Source organism: Ochotona princeps, chromosome 25 (assembly GCF_030435755.1).
Source record: "Ochotona princeps isolate mOchPri1 chromosome 25, mOchPri1.hap1, whole genome shotgun sequence".
Taxonomy (NCBI): Eukaryota; Metazoa; Chordata; class Mammalia; order Lagomorpha; family Ochotonidae; genus Ochotona; species Ochotona princeps.
The window spans coordinates 25173624-25201395 of record NC_080856.1 but is presented as its reverse complement, the minus strand read 5'-3'; positions in this window follow the sequence as shown (position 1 = coordinate 25201395).

Here is a 27772-nt window from a genome sequence, read left to right as displayed (position 1 = left end):
AAGCCAGCGCTGTGACACTGTAAGCTAACCCTCTGCCTGCCACACTGCATTCCACATCGGGTGCTGCTTCACCAGACTGCTCCACTTCGGATCCAGCTCCCTGTTGATGACCTGGGAAAGCAGAAGATGGGCCAAGTCCCTAGCCCTTGCACCCATGTGGGAGACCTGGAAGAAGCTTCAGGCTCTGGACTTCAGATCAGCCCAGTTCTGACCATTGTAGCTTTTGGGGAGTGAACCAACCAATGGGAAAAAAAAAAAAAGTCTCTGTGTGTGTGTGTGTGTGTCTATCCATCTGTCTCTCTTTGTTTCTCTCTCTGTGTGTCACACACACACACACACACACACACACACACACACACACCCTCCGAGTTTCAAGTAAAATAACTAAACCTTAAAGGAAAAAAAAAATGGCTGGTCTCAAAACCACTATCCCAGAGAGAACCCGGCTTAACTGGGTCAAACTGTGAAGCGTATAGACCTCCCAGCCTCATCAAGAAAACAATCCGCAGTGATGAGTAGAGTCTACCACATGCCGGTTCAGGAAGAAGGAAGTCAGAAAACCACCTGCTAAAACCACAACAGCTAAAACCACCACCATCCCAGGGGACAGCGCACATGCCCTGGGCAGCCCCCTCGGCAGAATGACATCAGAGGTTCCATGAGGAAACGCACACCGCAAAATAGTCCAGCGACGTCACCAAGCAAATAAGACACCATCACCAACAACCTTGAGCAGAGCAGAGCAAAGGGGACCCGCAGCAGGATCAGCATGCGGAGTTGCTGCGATATATCAGCTAAAATGACCAACTTTAACAACAAATTACAAGACATGTGAAGAAACAGCAGTGAGGCCTGCTTAGGGGAGAAAGATAAGCAAAAAAAAAAAAAAAAAAAAAAAAACCTTCCTGGAAGACCTAGGCCTAGGAATTCACAAAGATGTCAACATAACCATTACATAGCTGGTCAAATGGCTAAAGGAAACCACACCTCAAGAACTAAGTCAAGTCCACTATGCTGTCCCATCAGATAGAGAATTTCAATGCAGAGATCAGCGTTCTTTCTAAGAAGCCACTGAAAATCCTGGTATTGAAAACTACAGTGACTTAAGCGTAATTGGCTGAAGGAGCTCAGCAGTAGCTCTGAACGGGCAAAGGAGAACCAACGGCCTTAAATATGCAAATTGAAGTATGAAGACACAAACAAGAAGGAAGAAGAATGAACGGAGTCTGGGAGACATGTTCTGGTAAGCTGTACCATCATAAGCTGTACCAGCACATGCATGATGGAATACCAGCAGGAGTCAGAGAGAAAAAGAAGCAGGAAAGAAAATACGCAAGAACCATGGCTAAAAGCTTCCCAAATCTGATGGAAAACATGAGCTGACACACACAGGAGGCTCAGCAAACTCCAGTTAAGACAAATGGGAGAGATGTTGAAGTCCAACGAACAAGAGGCAATTCTGAGATGGCTGAGACAGAAATCAGGCACAGAACGGGAGCCGCTGAGGATTCATACCCATTGCTGGTCAGTAACAGCACAAGCCGCAGGCGGTGAGGGAACATATTTTAAATGCCAAAAGAAAAAAATACAAAGCAAGAATCTCACATACAGAATAAAACTACTTTCTAAAACTAAAGGACAAAACAAAGCCTTGCTAGGAGCAAGCCTTCAGCACATCAGTTGGGATGCCCACATGTGCACTGCAGTGTGTGAGTTCAAGTCCTGCCTCTGCTCCAGAGCCCAGCCTCTGGATGACAGCTCAGGCGGTTGGGCCCCTGCCACCCACAGGAAAAAACACGGAGTGCCAGGCTCCTGGCTTGGGCCTGGGCCAGCCCCACCAGCTGTTGTGGACATCTGGGAAGTGAACCAGTGGACGGGAGATCTCTCTAAGCCTGTCTGTCTGTTTCTCTCTCTCTCTCTCGTTTTTCTGCCTCCAAAATAAATTTTAAAATTAAAAAGAAAAATCTACTCAATAAAAACAGATAATGTCTTGCTATCGCTTTATTTCACAAAACAGTCTCCTGGTTTAAGACTGTCTCCACTGTGTCTATTACTCCTGCCAGCCATCTAACTCCACGCATATAAAAGAACATGAGTACAGTAGCTCTTTCGGTCTTACCAGACAATGTAAACGAATACGTCTTCTCTTTTCCACTTCTTTTTTTGTTTGTTTGGCTTTTGTTTGTTTGTTTTTTCTTTTCCACTTCTTAGTCTTTCTTTTCTTGCCCAATTATAAAAGCAATCATAATGTGTGTGTGCACATATATGTATGTGCACGCGTGTGTGCGAGTGTAAAATTGCAGTGTCCATCCATTAGTGTCACTTGAAGTGACTCTGATAAATTAGAATGTACACAGGCAGCTGTCAAGTGACCACTAAGAAACTAATGCAGACAACACAGTTACAAACTAGTAAGGGAGGGGCTGGCATTGTGGCACAACCACTTAAGCTGCTGTCTACTATGTTGGTATCCCACATGAGCTTCACATCTTGCCTTCAACCAGCGCAGCCATAGGGAAAGAGGCCGCCCCCTCCAAAGGCGACCTCTCTCCTCCCCCAAGACACAGCCCATAAAGAAGGCCACGTGACAATGGAGACAGAGATGGAGCAGTGCTCCCCCAAGCCGTGGAGCACTTGAGGCCGCTAGAAGCTGGGAGAGCCAGGGAAAAATGTTCCGGGAGACTTCATGGGCTGAATTTTGGACTTCCAATCTCCAGGACTGTGAGAGTCCACTTCCGGGTCATACACTTTGTGAGGATGACCACAGAAATCTGATATGGCGCCCCCTTTCCTGAGGGCAGCCTGGGATGGTCTGCAGGGTGGACAATGAGAGATAGATGTGGGGATTAGCCAGCCACCACGCAGCTCCAGGTTCTGGGATGTTCTGGGAGAAGAGGATCCCGTGTCCAGTTTGGTGTGTGCACATCTGCACCCTAGGGTTGACTGTGGCATGAGCAGACACCCCAGCAGGGCCTCAGCTTGTCCCCCAGCAGTGCTGCCAAGCACTGGAGAGGAGAGGGCCTGGGATCGAAGTGCACTGGGAAGACAGGAAAACCCTGGAATCAAGTGTCAGATGCGAGGATTCAATGAGCTTGGCAAGCCTGTTTCATTGTCAGATATAAACAAAAACCTGATGGCGCCCAGCAGATGGGCGTCACGGCCCAGTGAGCTAAACCACCACTTGGGATGCTGACAGCCCATACGACAGTGCCCAGTTAGAGGCCTGCCTTCACTGCCAATCCAAGAAGGCAGCAGCAGATGGCTCAAAGACTCGGGTCTCTGTCACCCAAGTGCAAGACCTGGGTGAAGTTCCTGGATTTTTTTACCTCAGTCTGACCCAGCTCCCACTGTGGCAGGCATTTAGGGAGTGAATCCGGTGATTAAAAGACCTCTCTCTGTCTCTCTCATAGTGTGTGTGTGTGTGTGTGTGTGTGTGTGTGTGTGTGTGTGTCACTGCTTTTCAAGGAAATCGATCTCTAAAGCAATGACAGGTTCTTTCCCTAGCATTATCAAGGTCAAGAAGGAAGATCCAGAATGGTGTGGGTGTCCAGAACAAAGACACAGACCTCCCGAACCTGGGGGCTCAGGAAGGGAGCTGAGCCATCAACAGGGCCAGGCACGCAGAGGGCAGCACCGGGGGGCAGTTCCAATCCTAGACCCTGGGACAGAGGGAGGAAGAAGTACTTGCAGATCCAGAGGCTTGCTGGAATAGCTCAGTTGGGAGAGCGTTAAACTGAAGATCCAGAGGCTGGGGTCCCTAAGGAAGCTAGAACCTGTGTGAGCCTGCTGGCTGCAGCTGGAGGCCGTCCTGTGGGCAGGAGACCCTGCTTGCCAGGATCTGTCAAGCATGCCAGGTAAATCTCGATACAGAGTCAGGCCTATGGGGTTGATGTCCTCCCAACGGGGTCCCTGGTTACATCCTGTAACCTTGGGTCACGATGCTGTCCTAGTAGTCCTGGAGCAGTAGCAGGGACACTCTCAGGGTCACCTGGAGGAGCTGTGTGTACTGTGGATCAGTAAGAAGAACCTTGCCACAGGGCCATCCACCTGCCCAGTCACAGCTCACTGAGACAAGGAGCCTCATGATAACAAAAGCGTCCTGAGTATGTCTCCCCCCTTTTCCCCACCCCAGATTCCCCCACGCCTGATAGGGTTAATTGTAAAGGTGACTGTACTCCTGAAGTCTGGAATTTCCAAAGAGACACCTGCATCCTGTTACGAGAAAAAGCTCCTGCCCCTGAAGCACCACGAGGCAGACAGGAGATAGGAGAATCTTGGAGTTTTTAGATTTACAGGAAAGACAGCTACTTTTGAGGCATGCTGTTGTATTACTGTTTGCATTGGAGTGATATGATCAGGACCCCAAGCCTAAGCATTGTAAATTCCTATGTCCTGTTTTCTGGTTTGTGTCACTGTAAGCCCCTAATCATGTATTTGCTCACTGTCATGTAGCTTTTGATTTTCTGATAGATACGATAGAAAACCCACAATTATTTCGTTTGAGGCGCTTCTTGCTTATGGCAAGAGGTTGTCCCTGGACTGGAAATGAAAATCATTTTACTTGCCATGGAGTCTCGCTCGGATGCACTGAACCCCAACAACGCCAGGATTGGGAGCAGAGGAAAGGTGCGGGGACGGGGCTCTGAGAGGGAGGAGACAGCCCCGCCCTGCCTGGAACCTTCCCTGCCAAGGACCACAAAGCTCCCAGCAAGCAGAAAAAGAGGAGAAAACAGAGATTCACCACCCTGCCCGCCTGTCTAACTCCAGTCCCAACTCATTTCCTCGCCATGCAAAGCAATATGATTTTGTTTGTGGCTCCTCAGCTGCCAGGTGGAGATGCAAATGGGAAAAGCTGAGACAGACCCAGAATGTTGCATGTCAGGAGGAGGCAACTGAGGAACTAGGGACACGAACACCTGCTGCTTTGGGGGAGTGTATAGGGGTGGGAACGGTGGCAGAGCGCGGGGCCAGGGAGGCCCCACTCTGGCTCCCCTCGGCCCTGTCCACCCCGCTCAGGCCCCCATGACTGAGTCAGCAGGTGCGTCTCCTCAGACTCTTCCCTTAAGGGACCAGTCTGTCCTTTGAAGTACAGAATAGGTGGAACGCCCAAAGCAGGGGGCCTGGGTTGTCCAGGTTCTAATCCCCAGGAAGCATAGCTCAGGGAAGGGAGGAAGAAGTGGGGTACAGGGACATCACCTGGGGAGGAATAACTGCTCCCCCAACACACCACAGGAATCAGCGCAAATCATGTGACCCTGAGAGCCAATTTCCCCAACCAGAGCGAGACCACTGAACTAAGCCCCTTCCTCCCAGCCTGGGGTCCTGAGCTCTGGAACCAGGTGGCTGTTTGTGCCACCAGGTCTCACATCCCAGCCTGGCTATGCCTTCTCCACTCTTGGCCCCCAAGGCCAACCCCAAAGGCCCTCTGACCAGGGCTGCCCATTGCACGCCGGGTGGAAGAACCACCAGATACCCCACTTCCCATTGTCAGCCCGAATAACAGAGAGAGGCGCTCCACGCACAGTGATATCATCTTAGACTCCTGGAGACTGCAGTGGGAATGCCTAGGCCGTGGAAGCTCTGAGCGTCACGCAGTGCAAGGGGGTTGAAGCAAAGGGAGTTTTTGTGCAACGTGTTTTGAAATGATGATCCTTGTCCACAAACCGTGACAACTAACTGTGACACCAGGCAGAGGCTGAGCTGAACAGACAGCAGCTGGGCTGTGGCTCCAGCAGTTACCCATCATGCCTGCTGCCAGGCACAGGTGCCTGAGAGTCCCTTCCTCCCTGAGCCCTCGGCCCTTTTGTTGTTGTTGTTGTTTGTTGTCATTCCTTTGCTTGCTTGTTACTTTAAGCTTGGCAGAAGTGACTTCATTTTTCTTAAGATTTATTTATTTTTACTGGAAAGGCAGATTTACAGAGAGAAGAGACAAAGAGAGATCCTTCATCCAATGATTCACTCACCAAATGGCCACAACGACCAGAGCTGAGCTCATCAGAAACCAGGAGCTTCTTCAGGGTCTCCCGCACAGGTGCAGCGTCCCAAGGCTTTGGGCTGTCTTCTACTGCTTTTCCAGGCCACAAGCAGGGAGCTGGGTGGGAAGTGGGGCAGCTGGAAGGCGAACCGGCACCCATACGGGATGCCTGTGTTACAATCAGAGGATTAGCCTATGGACGCAGGCCCCACGAAGTGACTCCATTTTCACCGACAACGTTCACACTACTGGGCAGGGACCTCCCAAACTCCATACCAGACACTTTGACGGTCACTTTTTCGTGAATTTCATTTCTGCTCTGGAGTAAAGGTGGAGCAGTTGTCTTTTGGCTCTTCTTAGCTTCTCTTCTCCCAAAAAGCCTCTACTTATTACCAAGGCGGTGTTGACCCAGCGTCAAGGTTGAAAGGGTCTCACAAACCAGGTGCCTTGTTCTAACACTTCTGGGAGCCAGGCAGCGTCCAGGCTGCCCACACACGGATGAGGGCCTTTAGTCTGAGCGTGACCCCGCATGTCCCAGCGTCAGGGGTGTCCCACGCACCCCTGCCACCTTGGGCACTCCCCTTATCTGTCCCAAGTTTGTCCCGTGGTCAGCAGAAGGAAGTACTAATGGGTTCACCCACACAAAGCCACTTCGCCCACGGCTCCAACCGCCTTCAATCCGTTATTTGCTCAGGCTGCTGCCAGGTTAAGCTCCCCTGGTGTTAATTTCCTGCTCAGCAAAGCCGTGAGTCATCTAACTACTGCTCCGAGACCGGAGCCTGAGGAACAGAGGTCACATGGACGCCTTTATTTAGTACCCAGTTCCCAACCTGGCAACGGTGGGGAGGTGGAGGGGGAGGAGCGCCGGCACAGCTCCTGGAGGATCCCGAATGGGAGGCCGGGGTCTTCATCGGAGCCCACCGAGACGCGGAACGCTGGGGGTCCTTGTCTTTGTCGTGGGCGGCAAGACCAAAGGAGTGCTGGTGGCAGGCTGAACGACTGGACCCGAGAACCTCGCAGGCCTTGCGCGGAGGGATGCCATCTTCCAGGAGCGCCACCAGGTGGCGCACAACACCCCCCACGCCGCGGGCGGGAGCCCCATGGCAGCAGGGAACTGAACGGCGGCCCGGCGGCTGCAGCCTGACCAGATAGCGCACAACCAGGATGATTTCACCTCATGAGCTTCAGGACAGTGGCCTCCTGGCTGATACAAAGGCCTCCATGACGGTAGCAGGGACCTACCTCCTTTGTCTTGACAACCTCTACCCAGGGCGCACCTTGCGCAGCCTCCTGGTATTGCCACACCCCTGGAATGGTGGAAGCGCCCTACAAGGGCCTCACACGTGCAGGAGGTTCCCCCCCTAGAAACTTTTAGCCCTAGCCTCTACTCACAGTTGACTGGCCGCATGATAGCGCTTGTGGAGGCTGAGGGGCTGGAATCTCTTAGCTTAGCTTGGCTGCCCGGGGTCCTCTCCCACCCCAGGTGGTTTGGGGAGTTAGCCTGGAAAAAGACATGAGGCTGGTTGTAGGAGGAGAGCAGCCAGCCGGCTGTGCGGCTGATCTCGGCACGTGCCCAGCGTGATTTGCAACATGGGAAACAGCCATCCCCGGGGATGCCCTGACACCCAACCAAACACGAGCCCACCTAGAGAGTCCGCTCCCACACCTGCGGCATGTCCACCTCCAGCACGTCCAAGCCAGCTCCCTGCCCCGCCCCAGCTCAAGAGGGTCGTCAATTCCGTCACTGTGTCCCTGTCCCTGTCAGACGTACCACTAGAAAGCCACCCTGGGTGCTCACCACCCCTCCCCAACCCCTCTTTGCCCTTGGAGCTCAACCCCTTAACATTGCTTGAATCCCTTCCCTCCCCTTTCCCTGCTGACTTCCTGCCCAAAACTTGGAGCCTGAAGTGTGTCCGCAGTCTCAGCCCACCACACCAGCCCGCTTGCTTCCAGAAGGATTAGTCTCAAATCCAAAACGAACCACATCACTCCCTGGACCGAAGTCTCAGTGTCAGGGCTGGCATTGTGGCTTAGCTAGTTAAGAAGCCCTTTGCAACAGCAGCACCCCACGTAGGCACCAGTTCAAGTCCCAGCTGTTCCACTTTGGATCCAGATTCCCACAAAGGTGCCTGGAGGGGCACTGGACAATGCCAGAGGGGCAGTGGACGGTGCCAGAGCACTCAGGCCCCTGCCATCCAGGAAGAAAACTCGAACAGAGGTCTTGGTTCCTGGCTTCAGCTCTCATGGCCATGTAAGGCATGAACCAATGGATTGAAGGTCTCTCTCTCACATTCTACCTTTCAAATACATTCATAGATCTTTTTTATTTTTCATTGACTGCCCTACTGTCTTTAAGGGGGGAAAAAATCAAAATTTTAAGGTGAATTATCAAGACTTTCAGGACATAATGCATCCCTGTGTCTCCTAATACTCATTAGCATTTATTTATTTATTTATTTACTTGAAAGAGTTACAAGGAGAGAGAAACAAAGATCCAACTGAGCTGAGCCAGTTCAAAGCCAAGAGCCAGGAGCTTCTTCCAGGTCTCCCATGCAGGTGCAGGGGCCCAAGGACTTAAGACATCCTCCATTGCCTTCCCAGGGAGCCAGAAGGGAAGTAGAACAGCCGGGGCTCAAACTGGCGCCCATGTGGGATGCTCTACCTGCTGCCGCACAGCGCAGCCACAAGACACACTGGCACCGGAAGAGCGTTCACCACCAGGGGGCAGTGCCTTGAGTCCTGGCAGCAACAGCAGGGAGAGAGAGAGAGAGAGAGAGAGAGAGAGAGAGAGAGAGAGAGAGAGAGAGAGAGAGGAGCAGAGAGCACCCCTGTGGCTGTGTCCTCAGAAAACTTCCTTTTGTCACTTCTAGAACCCTGTGGTTGACCTAGCCCGGTCTCACTCCCTCCTCTCTCTGTCCCCTTCCTTCTGTCCCACCTTCCCTCCAAGGTCTCTAGAACAGGACTTTCCTGCCCCTCCCCATTCCAAATTGCCCCCACCTGCTTCCTCAGCCCTATTTCCCCCCAGATGCTGTGGCCTTAAAACACTGGCCTCATTTTTATTCCAACAACATGTAAGGTCCCCATGGTTGCCTAGGCCCAGAGCTGTAGGTGCCAGCATGCAGGCCTGTGCCCCCAAGCCAAGGCACCGCCACTTCCACTGCAGCGGCGAAGGGTTTGGCAGTTTGTTCCTGCTGAGTCACACCAAGTTTTGTGTTTCCATAAAACACGATGCAGAGACTTTCCAAAGCGATCAAGTGCTCGCGGCAGAAACGTCATGGAAATCTACAAAGGAGGTCACTAACACCCCCCCCCCCCCCCCCGCAGACCCCACTGCCCTGCTTTGTCTTTCTCTCCAGTCTTTCATGTATGTGAATTTTAACACGAAGGCTGACTTTGTTACAGTCATCACTTAAACTCTTTTTAGCAGCATTTTGCAGATCTTGACAATTCTGTGAAAACCTTGCGTGCAGTCCGTCCATGGTTACTAACACCATAGCTGACAGCTCTCTGCTAGTGCTCGGGTTCCGTTATGTAACAATGTACCTGCAATTTCTCCAGGAAGTATTATCACAAGTGAGAAAGCAGGATTAGAAAGGTTAAATAACTTGTCCTGGATTACACAGCAATGAGTAGCAGGTCCCAATTTCCAACCCAAAACCCCCTGATTCACGGCCGGTGTTCCATCTGTGCTACCCCCACCACCCCCTCTGCCCATGTCTGCACATCTGATGCCCAGGTGTGCCCAGACACTGCCCGGCTGCAAAACCCCAGCCTTTATTCATCACTGAAGTTGTAGTGTGAAGCCAGTGGCTGAGCTGTAGCCTTGCTGTGTGTGCTGGAAGAGCCGGTGGGGTGTGGGGGAACACATGGGGACAGCTGCCCTTTCATGATACCAAGACCATAGAATAACCAGAAACCTACAGTTTGGAGCAGTGCTGTGGTACATCAGGGTAACGCATCACCTGCAGCTTCAGTATCCCATATGGGCATTGATCCCAGTCTCTCTACTCCACTTCCAATCCAGCTCCCTGCTAATGCGCCCAAGAAAGCAGCAAAGGATGGTCCAAGTGCTTGAGCTCCTGCCAACCACGGTGGAGTCCCAGATGGAGTTCCAGGCTCCTGGCTTTGGCCAAACTCAGCCATCATTGTTGCAGCCATTTGGGAAGTGAACCAGTGAATGGGAAATCTGTTTCCTTGTCTCCTTTTCTCTCTCTTTGTAACTCTGCTTTTCAAAAAAATTAAAATGAGTCTTTAAAAATAAATCATTTTAACATTTAAAGACTGTATTCTCCAAATGCCCAGGAAGCACCATGGCCAAACTTTAAAAAACAGCTCCTATATAATTGCCAAAAAAAAAAAAAGGCTGTGTATTAGTCATCTTTTTATTACTATAATAAAATACCTGAGACAAGCTGACTTAGGAAGGAAAGAACAGACTATTTAGATCAGGTGTTGGCAGTTGAGGCCCAAACAGTACAGTATAGGCTGTGGCTCTGGCGTCGGGCCTCACAGATGGTAAGGACAAACCACATGGTGAGCAAGGAGGCAGGGAGGACTGGGGAGAAGAGGACAGATGGGCAGAGCCAGGCCTTCCTAACAACCTTCCCAGGGCATACCCACAGTGACCGAGAGCCCCCACTGGGCCTCATGGCCTCACACCGTGGTTAGATTACATGTTTGCCCTCTTTGTTCCATGAGCGTGAGACTCTGGGGGACGGACTCCTGAGGGCAGAGGGACAAACACAGCAGGTGCCAGTCAAACACAGCTATTATGTAACAAAGAGCCAGAACCCTTGCCCAATATTACAAAGCAAAACAAAACAGAAAAGGGAGGTATAGGAACAGAAGGGAAAAAGAGTAAAATTTGTGCACAACAGGATAGTCTACGTAGAAGTTGGTACTAATAGTTTGACGAATAAGAATTGCTGGATGAAGGTAAGATCAACTTACAAAAACTGACAATTTTTCTCTGTACCAGAGTAATCACTAATAATGTATGGGAGAAAATTGAGTATTGCGCCCCCTGGCAGCCAAAGCTGGAAAATGCCAAGAAAACAAAGCAAAGCACTGTTGCTCATGGGGGCCTGTTCACCCTGCACTGAAGCAGATGAAACACAATCTAAATAAATGGAAGCATCCTTGGTGTTAATGAGACCATTCTTCAAATTTTTTTTCAATTAAACTTAAATTTCACTTCAGAATTATTAGCATCATTCATAATTGCTATCTTAATCAAATTCCAATTTTTCTGGGAATTTAAGAAACTTATCACACGATTTTTTAAGATTTATTTTATTTACCTGAAAGGCAAAGAGGAAGAGAGATCTTCCACCCACTAGTTTACTCCCTGAATGGTTACATGGCTCGGTCAGGCCAAAAGCAGGAGCTTGGAGCTTTCGCCAGGACCCAGGGATTTCCATCTTTTGTTTCCATCTTTCCCAGGTGCCAAGCAGCCAAGTTAAACATCTAAATGTAAGTATAATAACTATAAAGCCAATAGAGAGAAATCTGCAATAATGCACTTGGTTCTGGGGGTGGAATTCAGGGACAATCCCGTGAGACTAGAAAAGCACAAAGCACATGACAAAAATGGGCGTTTTCACTGTGCTGAAGTTAGGGATGTCCTGTTCAAAAAGCAAACATAGTCTAGCCAAACACACACACACACACACACAAAACTAATGCCCGACTGGGAAAAGACATTTGCAACATCTGGAAGTGACTTTAACAGAATGTACGAGAAAAGAAAACAGCTAGAGCAGCCGGCAGAGAGAAGGAATACACAAGTAGCCACAGACACAGCCCAATTCGCTGGATGAGGACCTGCAGCATGGCTTGAACGTGCTAGGAATCAAACAAAATGATTTGCCATGATGTAATTCTTCAATCCCATTAGAGTGGGAAACCTAGAAAAGTGAGACCCTAATGGCTATCTGTCATTCATGGCTCCCCAACATTTTACAAGCACCTCCTCACAGCTGCCACCACTTGAATAGGGTTCTCACTCTCCAAAATGCGTGTTTAAGAGGTGATAGGGGTGGGTGTGTGGAGCCAGCAGGCTAAGCTGCTACTGGGGACATCACATGTTGGAATGCTGTTGGAGCCCCACCTAGTCTGCTTCAACCCAGCTCTCTGAAAATGCACCTGTTGTAGCTGGAAGGGAATGAGCAGGAGCTAGAGGAGTGCCACCCAGAGGGGATTACACACACACACACACACCCCCAAGTGACTACAGTGTTCAAACCAGGTACAGACAGCAAAAACCTGGAGACACAGGGTAAACCCCAGGGGAGTATCAGTCCTTGCCCTGGGAATAAGCAGGAAGTCAGGAAAGGAGATCCCAAGAGCAGAGTCGAAGAGAAGGGGCCCAGACCATGCGTTCTGCTGGGTAGTGGTAAACGCATTACACTGATCCTGCATAAGCAATGAGCATAAATGGTGTACGGGTATCTTCAAAGGGGCGCAGAACCTCAGCCAGGCTGTGGATGAAAGACACAGGGAAGGAAGGCAGGAGTGCCGTGTGTGTTTGTCACGGAGAAATCCTGTGGAGAACAAGCGTGGGAGTCAGGGTGGTCCTCCTGCCAAGAGGGGGACACTGGGGGAAGATGTTTGTTATTAAGTAAGGAAATAGACTCATTTATATTTCCACAGGGCTGGGTATCATGTCCCAGAGGCCATGGGAAGACTTAGGGGTCAGACCTCTTTTCCTTTATCCAAGAGGGTCCATGCGCCAGGGACACGTGGGCCACCTGCAGAGCCTGCCCATGTGCTAGTTCCACTAGTCATAGCATCTCTGGCACCTGTGAAATGTGTGGCTGATGGGAGTGGGTACTGTGCTGCTTTGGCCTTAAGAATTAAATCTTTGCCTACGGCATCAGCGTCCCATGGGAGCTCCTGATCAAATCCCAGATATTGCCCTTCCAATCCTCTCTGTGATAATGTACCTGAGAGAGTAAAAGATAGCCCAAGTGCTTGGGCCCCTGTACCCACATGGGAGACCCAGCAGAAGCTCCTGGCTCCTGGCTGCAGCCTGGTCCCAGCCCTGGCTGATGGGGAGTAAACCAGTGGATGGAAGCACTCTATCTCTCTCTCCCCTCTTTGTTACTCTGCCTTTCAAATAAATAAAATAACTCTTTTTTAAAAAAAAAGTGTATGGCTGAATTTCCTGGCCCACAAGGCACTCAATATGGTTTATAAGAAGTAAATAAATTAGGGCCCAGCGTGATAGCCTAGCAGCTAAAGTTCTCGCCTTGAATGCGCTGAGATCCCTTATGGGCACTGGTTCTAATCCCAACAACCTGCTTCCCATCCAGCTCCCTGTCTGTGGCCTGGAAAAGCAGTCGAGGACGGCCCAAAGCTTTGGGACCCTGCATCCACGTGGGGACCTGGAAGAAGCTCCAGGCTCCTGGCTTTGGATTGGCGCAGCTCCAGCCGTTGCGGTCACTTGGGGAGTGAATCAACGGACAGAAGACCTTCCTCTCTGTCTCTCCCCCTCTCTGTATATCTGACTTTCCAAAAAAAAAAAAATAAAATAAGTCTTTAAAAAAAGAAGAAGTGAATAAGAAGACATGGTGGTTCAACAGGCTAACCCTGCACCTACAAGCACCAACATCTCACGAAGGTCCCAGTTCACATTCATAACTGCTCCACTTTCCATCCAGCTCTCTGTGGCCTCAGAAGACAGTGAAGAATGGCCCAGAACCTTGTAATCCTGTGTCCCCATGGGAGACCCAGGGGAGGCTGCTGGCTCCTGGCACCTGACTTTTGATCTGCTGAGCTTTGTCCGTTGCAGCCATTTGGGGAGTAAACTAGCAAATGGAAAATCTTTCCCTCTCTGTCTCTCCTTCTCTCTATAAATCTGCCTTTCCAATAAGAATGAATAAATTTTTTAAAAGGCGGTGGCGGGGGGGAGAGAAGTGACTAGAAAAGGGCATAGAATGTTCTTTAGCCAAATGCCTTGCACGGTTGCATTAAAAAGCATTGAAGGGCTCGGCAGCGTGGCCTAGTGGCTAAGGTCCTTGCCTTGATCCCATATGGCCGCTGGTTCTAATCCCAGCAGCTCCACTTCCTCTCTATCTCTCCTCCTCTCAGTATATCTGGCTTTGTAATGAAAATAAAATAAATCTTTAAAAAAAAAAAAAAAGCATTGAAGACTGCCATACTGCACCTGCTTAACACTATCTAGCAGCAGAGGAAGCTGGCGTCACACTTCCCCTCCAACTGAAGTCCCTTGCCACCGCTGTTGGTCAAGTTGGACAGAAAGCAGAGGTGCAGCCTACCTTGAAGGGGAAAAGGCAGGACTGCTACACTACACGGGGGATGCGCAGACTGCCCCATTCCCCCGGGGAGGCGGGCGGAGCAGCAGGTACTGTGAGAGTCAGCAGTCCGGAGAGCCAGCGCTGCACCTGGAACTTCTCCCATTCAAGGTGATGTCTGTTGTTACTGGGTGTCTCTTTGTTGGAGGACAGCAGGCCTTTGTTTTGTAAAACGCGTTCTGGCCATTGTTTCTCTTAGAAAGATGGACTATTCTCAGAGAGAGCGCGCGCGCCTGGAGCCTAATCAGAGTCTCTAAGGAAGGAGCCTTCCCTGGAGAGGAGTTCTGCAAAGATGGGCTCGGGACTTGAGAAATGTGGTGGAAATGAACACAGCTGAGCTCTGGCAGGATCCACTTAAGACTGGAGAGTGTAGACCCACAGAGAACAAGATGGCCCCGCAGTCCTGTTGGCGGTGGCCTTCAGGACATGGCCCAGGGGGCCGGGAGCTCTCAGCCAGCAGAGCACAGCCTGGGGTGGGAGGGGAGCCCAAGCACTCCTGCACTGCTCCCAGGAGAGCATCAGAGATGTGTCCCAAAGCCTGATGCTTCGCATCAAACACGAGAGGCTACATCAGAGGGTAACAGATTAAATAACAGCATTCAAATATCAAAATAGCTAAAATTACCCCCCTCTAGATCTGCATTAAATCACCATAGTCAGAATGTTTTTCTTAACAAGACTGTTGGGAACAGCGCCACAATAGATTGTTCAAGGGAGACGCAAGCTTCAAAAATGCAGTCTCATTTCCGCAGCTCAATGTCTCTCCCGCGAGACGGTAGGGACCTTTCTGAGGACATCACGACTCTGTCGGCAAGGCCTCGGGGTGATGTTCTAATTCGTCCCTTCAGACTCTTTCCTACACAGATCCACAAAGGACATATGTCGCTCTTGTTATCAGAAAAATAAAAATAAACGAGGGTGTCCCCCAGAATGATCCCCGGAGCTCCCAGATGTGTTGCCTCAGGGGTCACTTTACTAAATCAATGTCTTCACAAAGAACAAATTCTGCATCCAAGAATTAGCTCAAAGAGACAGGGACTTCCTTGTCCACCATGGCCAGGGGAAAGCAACTCAGGGTGGGACAGCTGCTTGTGGAAGACACCAAAGGCCCAAACCTCAGACTTCCTCCAACTTCCTTCTCTGACAACAGTGGGTATCATTTTGTCCTCTTTGTTACAAAATGGCTGCTTCTCTTCAGGCTTCAATTGTATATTCCAGGTAGGTAGAAGGAGGAAGGGCAAAGCTTTATGTCTGTTATTCTGGGGAAACACACACACACACACACACACACACACACACATACTTCTTAGGAATTTCCACTTCATTGCATTGGCTGGGACCAAAGCATACAGCTACCCTTAGCTGCGAGGTAGCCTGGGAAATAAGTATTCCCTGCCCCACAGCTGCTGCCAGTCAATAGGGAAGACTGGGAAGTTGGTGTGGTGGTTGTCCATCACACTCAGCATCCAGGGATGGTCATTTTAATAGAGGAAGGTTGACATTTCTATGGACAAACGCTCACATAGTCACTCCCAGTCCAACCTCTGGAATTCTCATGTTTCCCATCAGGACACCTCCCCTGTTAGTACCAGAGAAGCAGAAGTAAAATGATTAAACAACACATGGCCTGGTGAAGGTGGAATCAATCCCAGGGGCTGGCCAACGTGAAGGCCATCCTCCAGAGCCGTGACAGGGCCTGAGAGCTGTCCCTGCCCAAGGGATCAGAGCTCTGGGGACATGACCTAACTGTCCGCATCACTCAGCTCCCGCATCCCTGGCTGAACAGATACTGTCAGCTGCGGTCTTTTGGTTTTGAGGTCCATTGTCCCCAAGTCTCCCTTTCTCTCATCACATTAATCTGTTGCGCTTTGCTCGTGTCAGCTGGCTAGTTTGTGCTGGGCCTAGAAGGCTTCTGTCTCTTGCCATTTGTGTGGGTTCTGGTAACCAACCTGCAGAGCCTGGAAGGCCCCTAGAGTCCTGCTGGCAGGGTAGCCAAAGGTTAAATTGTGCAGCTTGATAAAGCCACTGACCTGCAGCCACCAGGGCAGGCTGTGGTGCTGCTTCTCATCAGTGTCCCCGAACAACATTCTCCCGGGATCACTGAAAGTGTTGGGGGATGTTTTGCTTGGAGAAGTGACTATTACAGCGAATAAGGCATCTGTCTGACATATCTGAGTCGTTGTCGGGGGGGTTGGGCTTAGAGGGCTGCTGGAACAAGAATATGACTCATGGATGGAAATTGCTAGAAGATAAATTTCACCCTATAATAGCCATTGTCCAATTAAGTAACACAGGGCTCCTTCCTGGTTAAAGTTCATCCCCCCGGAATGTGGGGGACAGAATTTTCATATGTAGATTCCATGTAATACTCTAGAAGTAAGAAATTTATATTCAACCCTGGCCCAGGATCATTCTCAAAGTTTTTAACTTATTTAACTCTAATCTTGTTTCCCTTCTTCTTCTGAAGAATCTAAAAATATCTTTCAGAAACATCTTTGCTGCTGCCAGCCTCAGCGCCACATTCCTGGCCTCTATGGTATCCTAAGCTTCCTCCAATTCTGGTCTGAGTGCGAAAGTGTGTGTTTGGGGCAGGGGGAGTTCCTAGCATTCCAGCTGAGGTCATGCTGGGAATCTACTAAAGGAATTGGGATTTGTGCAAAGGTAAAACAACCTCATGTTGGATCGAAGGACTAAGACATGTGAGTGCTGTCATCAGCGCCACCAAGTAACCCTGAGCTCCTGGAGGGTCTCCCAGACTCCTTGACCATGAGCCAAGGCCATGCTCTCAGAGCTGTGCACCTCTGCCTTCACATGGCAGCCACTGTTCAGGCTGCCTGGGAGAGGGCAGAGTGGCACAATGCAAGCCACTCTATCCCAGTCACTGCACAGAGAAACGCTCATACTAGGTATGAACGAAAGCAAAACGCATGCTGGGCTAAGGCTCTGAGATGTAGAGTCAGCAGGCTGTGGCAGTTGGCATTGCCTAGCCTAGGGAATGGTTTGCCCGGCTTTGTCGCAGTCCTGTAAATGTGCGTAACCATGGATGGGGAGGATTCCCACTATATACACGCAGTTACTGACCTCCAGGGGATGCGATGAACTGGCTCAGTTAGGGAGGGGAGAACTGCAGGTGAGAAGGCTCTGGAAGACGAGCTAGATAAACACTAGGCCTGCCCTCTCAGAAACCTGAGGAAGCCACAAGAGGGGAAGCTCAGCCACCGCCCAGGGAGGTGGAGAGGGACGCTGACCTGCAAGTGAGCTCACTGTGAAGCTCCTGTGTCCCCAGGAAGGGACTCCGAAGGACAGGGGACTGTTCTGTGGCTTGCCAAGGATGGGAGCCTGCATAGGACTGTGTGCATTTCACAGCGGAGAAGCAAAGGCTGCGACTCAGCAACTACAGGAGGTTGTGGCGTCTCTTGACCTCATCTGCGAGAGAGAGGAGCAAGGGCGTGGAGGCAATTCCCCAACGAGAGAAGAAGGCAGCTTGAAGGTGACCATGCAAGATGGCTTCCCCTCCTCCACCTGGAGATGGCCAAGGAGTATGAGGCAGGGAGGAAATCCAAGCTGGATCTGAGGCAACTTGGAGAGAGGTCAAGCTCTGGATGGTGTCTTTGCCTAACACAGCCAAGACAAAGAGCAGGCATGGCATAGCCTGGGGGCTATGGTGGCCTCCTACCGGGCAGTGCCCAGCTCAGACTGGGAATGGACCACCCAAATCTGCAGGGCCAGCTTCCCTAGACAGAACGGGATTTCCAGGAATACACGGCCAACCCAATGGACCAGTTACCTTGGTAGGAAACATCTGGGGGAGCGAAGAGAGAAGTAAACATGGACCACCCAAATCCCACCTTGAGCAAAGATGTCCCCAACTTCTGCAGGTGCTTTCAAGGAAGCTGTCAACTGGCAGCCCCTTCCTGGATTCCCTCAGCAGAGGAGATCTGCCTCACCCCAGTCATGCCCTGCCAGGACTGAGCAAAGCAGAAGAGTGAAAGCCTTATGCACTTGCCCTGCGCAGGTCAACGTTCCAGTGCAACCCTGAACTTCCCAGGAAGCAGCTGAGGCTGCCTGCCCCACCCCCAGTTTTCTCTCTCTCTGCCCAACCCCACTTCCTCCGTGCCCACTTCCATTGGTGCTGACCCCAAGAGTGTCTGAACCCAAATGCAAAACTCCATCTGGCACTTCTGTCAATAGAACCCCAAGCGTAATACCCTGTGCTCAGAATGAGACTCAGGATGCCTAAACCTGCGCACTGCTGCTTCGCCGAATGAAGGAGACTTGGTGCAGGGAACTCAGCAGATGTCTCCTGGATTATCTAGGTGGGTCCAATGTCAGCACAGAGACCTTCTGAGAGGCAGGAGTATCAGAATCAGAGAGAAATTGAAAGATGTTATGCTCCTGGCTTTGAAGTTGGAGGAGGCAACCTTAAGCTAAGTAATGCAAGTGACCAATGCACACTGCAAAGCCCAGGAGACGGGTTCTCCAGCAGGGTTACCCAGAGGACACAACCTGGCCACACTTTGAATTTAGCCCAAGATAATCGTGTCAGCTCCCTAGGAGTGTAATATACAAAACCATGCTCTTTCAAGACAAATGCGTATGTTTTACCTGCTCAGTGCATGTTGCTGTGATTTCTGAAATAACCCACACATCATGGCAACAAAGACTTTGCCTTCAGACAGCTCTGAATCTTCCAGGCTCTGCTGAGTGGGGGGAAAGAGAAAGTCAAACAAAATATAACTTTAAAAAATAGTTTATGAAGTAATTGTTTCCTGTGCTGAAATGATCCTGGCCCCTAGCTCTCCTAAATCTCTTACATATATTTGCAAGAATAGGGAAGTTTTTCCAGGAAAAACTTGGATATATCAAAGTAGGTTAATATGTAGATCCATACAAAATCATGTGAAACTATAAGAATACTTCAAAAACTTAATAACAAACGGGCTTTTAAAACTTGCTTCCCTGCAAAGGTACGCAGTTTATGTAGCAATTCAGACACTGCTTGGGATACTTGTACCTGGTCTCTCTTGTTTAACTCCTGGCTCTGCTTGTGACTCCAGCTTCCTGCTGATCCACACCCCTAGAAGCAGCAGCTGCAAGCACCTGAGTCTCTTCCACCTATGTGGGAGACGTGGCATGAGCCCCAGGATACTGGGTCTGGCTTGGCCCAGCCCTAGCATCTGCAGGCATCTGAGATTTGAGCCAGTGAATGCAGGTTCTCTCTAGATCTGTCTGTCTCCATCTCATCTTTCAAACACACATAAATAAACAGACACCTGCAAATGAGAGTGCACATCAAAGTGGGGATGCAGAAAATGGGGTTCAGGTACAAGAGGGGGTTGGGACACCCTTTTTTTCCCTGAGAGAGAGCAGTGAATGACAGAAGTTGGTCCAGGAAGGGGAGAAAGCAGTTCAGCTCCTGTGTTATGGGGAAACAGCTGCAGTGACCATTTCCTGATCTTGACTACAGTGTGGGATTCCACAATCAGCTCCCTGGTACGTGGGAGCTGACTGTGGCCAGTTCCTTGGTGCTTGTCTGAGACTTGGGCCTGGAGCCTCATCTTCCAATCTTGGCAGCAATTTGTAGGAACCTAATTCTCTGTGTGCCATCTTTTTCTGGCTTAAGCATCTAGTATTACTTCCATTATATGCAAATCAGTTCTGCCTGATACTCCTGTATCAGGAAAGAAATGGAGTGAACATAGATCTAGTCACCAAAGTAGAGAAACCAGAGGAGACAGCATCCAGACTCGAACGGAAGGGCACATGTAAAGATGGCCAGAGATTGAAACCTACAAGCAGTGACTAACATAGGAGTCCAAATGGCCCAGAGAAGATTCTATAGAAACCCAGAAAAAATGTTGCTGATAACAATAAAGGGACATCAGAATAAATCTGGCATTGAGGCTGAAACACAGCTGGTGGATCACACAGACCTGGGAGGCGGAGTGGTGACATTGACGGGACGCTGGTCGTTGGAGGACGAGTAAGAGCCTGCTGGCTAGAGTGGAGGACACTGTGAGATGAACTGTGCCAATGTGATGTTTGGAGGATACTCGGCAAGCTGTGCCACATCAGAATACTTAGCTATCAGAACTGCAAGGAACAATTTCTAGTAGAGTGAAAGTTCCTGAAAAAAAAGTACCCTAACTCCTTCAAAACTCGTACCCAAAGAGTGAATCAATTACTCATAAGAATACAGGCTTACCCCACTTACTAACCAGCTAAGAGATTTCCACCATATTTATTGTGCAGCACCTGCAAATGCTCTGAAGATGTAAAATGCTGTCCAAAATGATGGATTGTGTTGCAGTCACCGTTACCGTTTTGTTGTTGTCACTGCTGTTAAACACGCTGGTAAGATATCAGCTTTGGTAAAAACAAGAAGAGAGATGGTCATAGCAATTCTATTTATAAGTTAGAAAAGTTCCTTGGGCTATTTCTAGACAACTGAAAATTTGGCAGATACCCCAAGCAAGAGCTAGGACCTTGAACTATGTGCATCCAATTAATTAAATAAGCAGCCCAGTCACCTGGACTAGTGAATGTGACTGATTTACTCAGAGCTGCCAAGTGGGTGCCTGTAGGCGATGGAATAATGGCCCCAGACAGACAGAGAAAATTTATAGCTCTTGGCATCTATTTTGACTCCTTGTTTCCTTCTCAGCCTACATGAGCGTTACAGGCTTTTTAAAAGAAACTCATTTGCAGGGTTTCAGCGATCAGAATAGGGAGTACAGAACAGCCCTTCTTTTCTGCTCCTCACTCCCTGGGATGGAGAGCTTGTCAGAAATGGATCTGCCAAAGCAGGGCATAGGACTAAGCTGTCTCTGGAGCAAGCTCAGCCTGCAGCCTGGCTCGAGACCTACACAGAGCTGAGTCCAGAAGAGACTGTCAAGGGCATGGTGGGGTCTCAGCAAGGGCCCCAAGCCAGAGAGCATGTGCCACCAAGCTCCTTCTCCTGCCTGGAGCATGCACAGCTTTCCTGACCCCAGAGGAAAGGAAGGACTGGGCTAAATCTAAATCTCCTGCACCTCTGCCTCTCAGGTTACAGAAAATCAGCTCAAAATGGGTTGAAGACCTAAACAGAAGATGTAAAGCCACTAGAAGAAAACATATCAAGACAATGGTACAAGCAAAACATGTTTAAATAAGACCTCAAAAGAGCCGAGCCTCCTCAGAGGCTTAGATGGAGCAGTGGAGAACATAACCAGGTGCACATGGAGGATGTGGCAGTCCATCGGAACCTGCAGAGGACACCTAGCACCACAACAGAGGACAGAACAAATCAATCCAGCCATCCTCGACTGCTTTCTCAGCCATATGTTGGCAGTGAAAAACTGGGCAAACAGAGACCCTAAGGTGGACTATGTCAATCAGTGGATTCTGCAGTAACTTCATTGTGCTTGGAATGCCAAGATTGGCAGCAATTCATAGCTGTTGAACTATCAAAACCACTTGAACAGGACCCTCAGAGCATGCCCCACATCAGGGACCTAGGGTGGGTGGGAAATGGGGTGGGGCTTCTCATTTAAAATCCCCCTTTACCTCAGATACATAAAGAAAACAATATGGAAATAATAGCTCTGTCCTATGTGGCCATTCAGGGAGTGTACCAGCAGATGGAAGATTTCTTTGTCTCTCTCTTTCAAATAAGCAAATATTGTAAGAAGAAAAGAAGAGCAGAGGGAAGGGACAGAGTAGGGAGGAAAGGGGAGGCAAAGAGAAGGATAAAGGAAAAGAAAATGGGAAGAAAAGAGGAAAAAAGGCCAGGGCCGGCAAGATGCCAACATGTATATGGACACCAGTTTGAGTTCCAGCTGCTCCACTTCTGCTCCAGCTCCCTGCGAATGCACTTGAAAAAACAGTGGAAGATGACCCAAATGCCTGGATCCCTGCACCCACATGGGAGACCCAGAAGGAAGTTCCTGGTTCCTAGCTTTGGATCAACTCAGCTCCGGCCTTGCAGTCACTTGGGGAGTAAACCAGCAGATGGAAGATCTTTCTGTATATGTGCCTTTCCAATAAAATAATAATATAAGTCTTTTTTTAAAAAAAATGAAGTTAGAAAATAAGTTTATGGGCCAGTACCTGGGCTCAATGTTAATCTTCCACCCTGTGGTGCCATTATGTTCCATGCATGTCCATGTTCCAACCACTCTGCTTCCAACCCTGCTCCCTGCTATGGCCTGAGAAAGCAGTGGAGGATGGCTCAAGTCCTGAGGACCCTGCACCCACTTAGAGCACCTGGAAGAACCTCCCAGCTTCCAGCTACTGAACAGCTCAGGACTGACTGTTGTGGCCATTTGGGAAGTGAATCAATGGATGGAGGACCTTCTCTCACTGTCTCTCCTCTCTGTAAATCTGTCTTCGAATGAAAATAAATAAATCTTTTTCTTAAAAAAAAAGTAAGTTTATTTTGGTGCAAAGTTTTTTTTTTTAATTTATGCACAATTTTTTGTAGTAAACATTCTTTGTGAGTTTGGGGAAGATCCCCGAAATACCTGCTAATATGATTTCACTCTGGTTTGTTGCCCAAGGGCTTACGCATCAGAGATTTGGTCGTCACTGCAGCAGTATGAGAGGAACTGGGACTGTCAAGAGTGAGTCTAGTAGGAGGCTCTCAAACCAATTGGAAGTGAGAAAGGAGTAAGGTTGCTCTCATGAGAGCAAGTTGTTAAAAGCATGAACCCAGTCCCCAAATCACTCTGGCTTCCTTTTAGGCAATGTGTTCTCTCTTTCTCACACACTACAATGCGATCCCTCAATCCCGCTACTTAATAATGAGGTTATTTCAAAAAGTGCATAGAAGGTGGAACTGAGAGATAAGCCTGGGACCGACACGGAGAGTAAGGCTTAAGACAGCACGTGGGGCATCTGCACCCCACATCAAATGCCTAGGTTCACACCCCAGCTCTGCTCCTGATCCAGCTTCTAGGTAACGTGCATCCCAGGGGCAGTAATTGTGCTTCTGTCATCAGGCAACAGACCCAGATGGAGTCCTTGGCTCCCACCTTCAGCATGGTCCAGCCCCTGATGCTGCAGGCATTTGGGGAGTGAACCAGTGAATGGGAGCTCTCTGTCTCTAGCAACCTCTATGTCTTAGCTCTGCCTTTCAAATTCACACACACAGGGTTTAAGTCTTGTGTCACTCTCCATGGTGCTGATATTCTAAAAAATAAACTTATTTTTTAAAGCTTCTTTTGGTTAAAAAAGAGAGAGATCTTAATCCAAACAAAGCTTTTTCATACTTTTTTAAAGAGAGTCATTTATCTTTATTTGAAAAGCAGATTTTTTTCAGAAAGAACAAAAGAGAGGCCTTTCACTCCATGGTTCACTCCCCAAATGCATGCAATGGCTAGAGTTCCGCTAATCCAAAGCTGGGATCCAGGAGCCTCTTCTGGGTCTCCCATGTGGGCACAGGGTTCCAAGGGCTTGGGCCATTCTCTGATGTTTTCTAGGTCCAAAGCAGATAGCTGGATTAGAAATGGAGCAGCCAGAACACAAACTAGACCTCATTTGCAATTCCACTGCAACAGGGCAGAGAATTAGCACGATGTGCCACCACACATTTTCTATGATATTTACATGGTTGAGAAGGATGCAGGCCCACACAGACTAATAATTAAGGTGGAGAGGGTTGAGGATTAGAGGAAAGTAGATAAGATCATCGTTTCCAATCTTCTTTTTCTTCTTCGTATATCTGGGGGAAACAGGAAGAAAAGGGGAAAAGCTGCACCCAGTGTCCTAACTGCATCAGCACCTGTGGATGCGGGATGGCCACCTGATACAATCCCAGGGTCCTTGATGTGGAGCATGCGCTGAGGGTATTGCTCAAGTGGTTTTGATAGTTCTGAAATGCTGTTGATTTCATTGCTCCAACATTGAGGAAATCCTTCCACCTCAGAATCTTCATTCACCCAAATACTTGCTGTCAAAGCTTGGCTAGGAGAGTTGTCCAGTTTTTTTCTGCCCTCCATGGTACTAGAATCCTCTGCAGGCCTCAATGAACTGGTTATGGCCCCCATGTGCATCTGGGCATGCTATCCATTGCACCACCTTCAGTAACCAAGGATATGCATTCTGACACAGGCACTTCACGGTTAGACATAAAATCCTGTGATTCTCCCCATGGTTAGATTTCTGAGTCCAGCAGTTCAGTTAGGGGGGTGAACCCAGTCCTTACTCCTATGCATGCCAACCAGTGTGGGGTCTGGCTCAGTCCATCACCCACATTGGCCTGCATAAACACTGGTGGTTGTGGTTGCTGGGTCAATTCTGTCTCCAGCCCCATCGTGCCACCAGGTGTCACAGCCTGTACAGCCAGGCCCACCCCCAGCCCTGGTTCTCATGCTCACCAGTGGGAACTGCAACCCATCAGAGCAGGGCCCACAGTTTCCCTACTAGGTGCACTCCCAGCCCTGGGTCTTGCACTTTCCAGGTGGTTCTGAAGTCTAACTTGACAGGTCTTGCCCCCATTCCCAGCTTTTCCCAGCTGATGTTAGAGCAAGGTCTCATCAACCTGCACTTACTTTGACTTTTGGTTGCTTAGCCCAACCTGGGTTCCCTGTAACCCAGCTCACATGCAGGCCAATCGGTGTGGTAGCTCTACCCAGCCTGGTCTGACTCCAGTCCTAATTCTCATGCTCACCAGTGGGAGCAGTGGCCCAGCAGGGGTGTCCATGCTGCTGCCTCCCAACTGGGCTTGTACGTTCCTCCTGGGTCTCATGTGTGTTGGTGGGTGCTGTGGCCCAGTCAGCCATAGCCTACCTCACTTCAGCATCCATCAGCAGATACTACAGCATGGCTTGGCCCAGCCTGTCCCTCATTTCAGCTCATGCTGGCGATGCTACAGCCTAACCCAGTCCAGCCAGTTTCCAGAGCTGGTCCTAATGTGAACTGGCTGGTGTTGCAGCCCAACCTTGCTTGTCCTGCACCCAGTCCTGGTGCATTTTCCATGAGCTTTTGAAGTACCCTAATATATCCTAAGGAAATAAAATGGTTATGTCAAGGAGATGCCTGTATTCTTGCTTTTATTGCCACACTAGTCACAGTATCCAAAGCATGGAATGAACCAGGGTGAATTGGTTAATCCATCAGTGGGCTAACAGATAAAGAAAATGTGGTAGATATACACAATGAAATATCATGCCACCATAAAGAACAGAAATTCTATTGCTTGCAAAAATATAGATAAAACTAGTGTACCTGAAAAATAAATATTATATCTTCTCACTCATTTGTGGAAGCTAAAACCATTGATCACATGGCAGAGGGAAGCATGGTCACCAGAGACTAGGGAAGGTCAGAGAGAGAAGGAATACCAAGGTCAGACAGCAGAGACCTACACAGTTAGACTAGGGAAGGTTGGGGAGAAAGAACACAGAAGTTAGACAGCAGGGACCAACACAGACTAAAGAAGGTCGAAGAAACGGGATATCAAGGTTAGACAGCAGGAACCAACACAGTTAGATGTGAGCCTTTTGTTCTAGAATTCCACAGCCTCATGCAGTAATTGCAGTCTACAAGAATGAATGCTGTATTTCAAAATAACTAGAAAAGAACAATCCAAGTTTCACAAAACATATAGATGATAACTGTTTGAAGAGATAAAAATGCTAACCACCGTGATTTAACCTTTATGCGTTATGCAAGTATTGAATTGTCCTACTGTACCCCATAAATATGTTCAAATATATGCCAATTAACAATATATTTTTAATCTGACTTTTTTGGAACATTTTTGCTTCTCTTTATCTAGGCAACCACCCTGTCATACATTTGTGAAACCTAAAACCCCTAAATTTGGTTATATAGGTGCTTCTAAACCAATCCATGTCCAGCTGATACCTGTGCTTATTGCTTTATTTGGATATCAGGTTTCTCACAGATGTAAAAGTTAACACAGGGTCATAGTGGATTAGGTTAGCCACTAATCCAGTAACATGTGCCTTTATAAGGAGCTTTACAGTTAGACACAAAGACAAGTGCACATGTGTGTACACGCGCACACACACACACACTGTGTGTGGTTCACTGATACTGGAGCCACACACTTATACAGCCACACAGCCGCACAGCCACCCACCAAGGCTACCAGAGGCTACCAGAGGCTACCAGGAGAAGGAAGAAACCTTTCTAAGACCTACCCGAGGAGTGTGGACTGCTCACGGCTTTGGCATCTGGCCTCCAAAATGGTAACAAGAGCCGTTTCTGGCATTTATTTAAACTCCTAAATCCGTGGCTGCTTCATGACAGCTGTCACAAGAGACAATGCAAGCCCTAAATTTGTGGGGTTTTTGCTCAGTCTCTGTTCTTCAGACACACTGCCCTGAATGGGCCATGGCTGGCACACGGGACGGTGGTCATTAGCGTCACCAGGCACATGTTACTAATGATTTCAGTTAAATAGCCAGGACAGGACAAGGATATAAATGGCCCACAATTTGCTCATTTTTCATGTCTTTATATCTCCACATAAAAAAGAACAGAACTAGAATGACAAAGGTAAAACCCCATCAACATCTACAACTAACCCCAATGACAAGGTCTCCACATGCCCAAGCAAGAACACATGGGCCATTCTGGTTCGGGGACCCTGCGTCCTCAGAGCCTCTCCTACCTCCTGTGTGGCTGAGGTTGGGTAAGTAAATAAATATCTCTTAAAATAAGATTAAATCAGAAAAAGCCTAAGTGCCAATAAACATGATGAATAATTTACTGCATGAAAGAAACAGGAAAAGGAAAACGTTTCAGAAGAAAGGTATGAAAAAAAGCAACAAGAAGAATTCAAGCAACAGGAGCTAGACTTGGGGGGAAAGGCAAGGGCATGGATGGATATGCTGTAAAAATTTGAGAACTTGAAGGTTCAGCTTTAAGGTGTGGCAGATAAGGCTACTGCCTGCTACACCAAGCCCACTTTGATCCACTTTCCATTCCGTTCCCTGCTAATGGCCTGGGAAGAGCAGCAGAAGACGGCCCAAGAGTTTGGGTCCCTGCCACCACTCACATGGAAGACACGGATGAAGGATGACGCTCCTGGTTCCTGGCTGCAGCCATCTGGGGAGTAACTCAGGGGATGGAAGATTCTCTCTCTCTCTCTCTCTCTCTCTCTTTCTTTCTCTCTCTCTTTCATTCAGACTTTGAAAATAAATACATCTTTTTTTAATTTTTGAGAACTCAGGTGGTATTTCTCCCATGGGCGTCTATTGAAGAGCCTACCAAAGAACAAACTTCAACCAGTAGAAATGACTGACGGCCGTCAGCACAAGGGCTGTTGGCAAGCTGGGGGCCAAGACCTGGGGAGACCATACAGAAAGAGATGGTTGAGTTTTGACACTGAAGATTGACTACAACCATCAAAAATAGGAGCGAATGGGGACATACCTAACAAGTAAAACAAGATTGCTGATTGCCTTATTGGCAGACCTGAAAGAAACAGAACCCAAAGAATATGCATTTAGCTCAGCAGTTGGAACACTGTCTG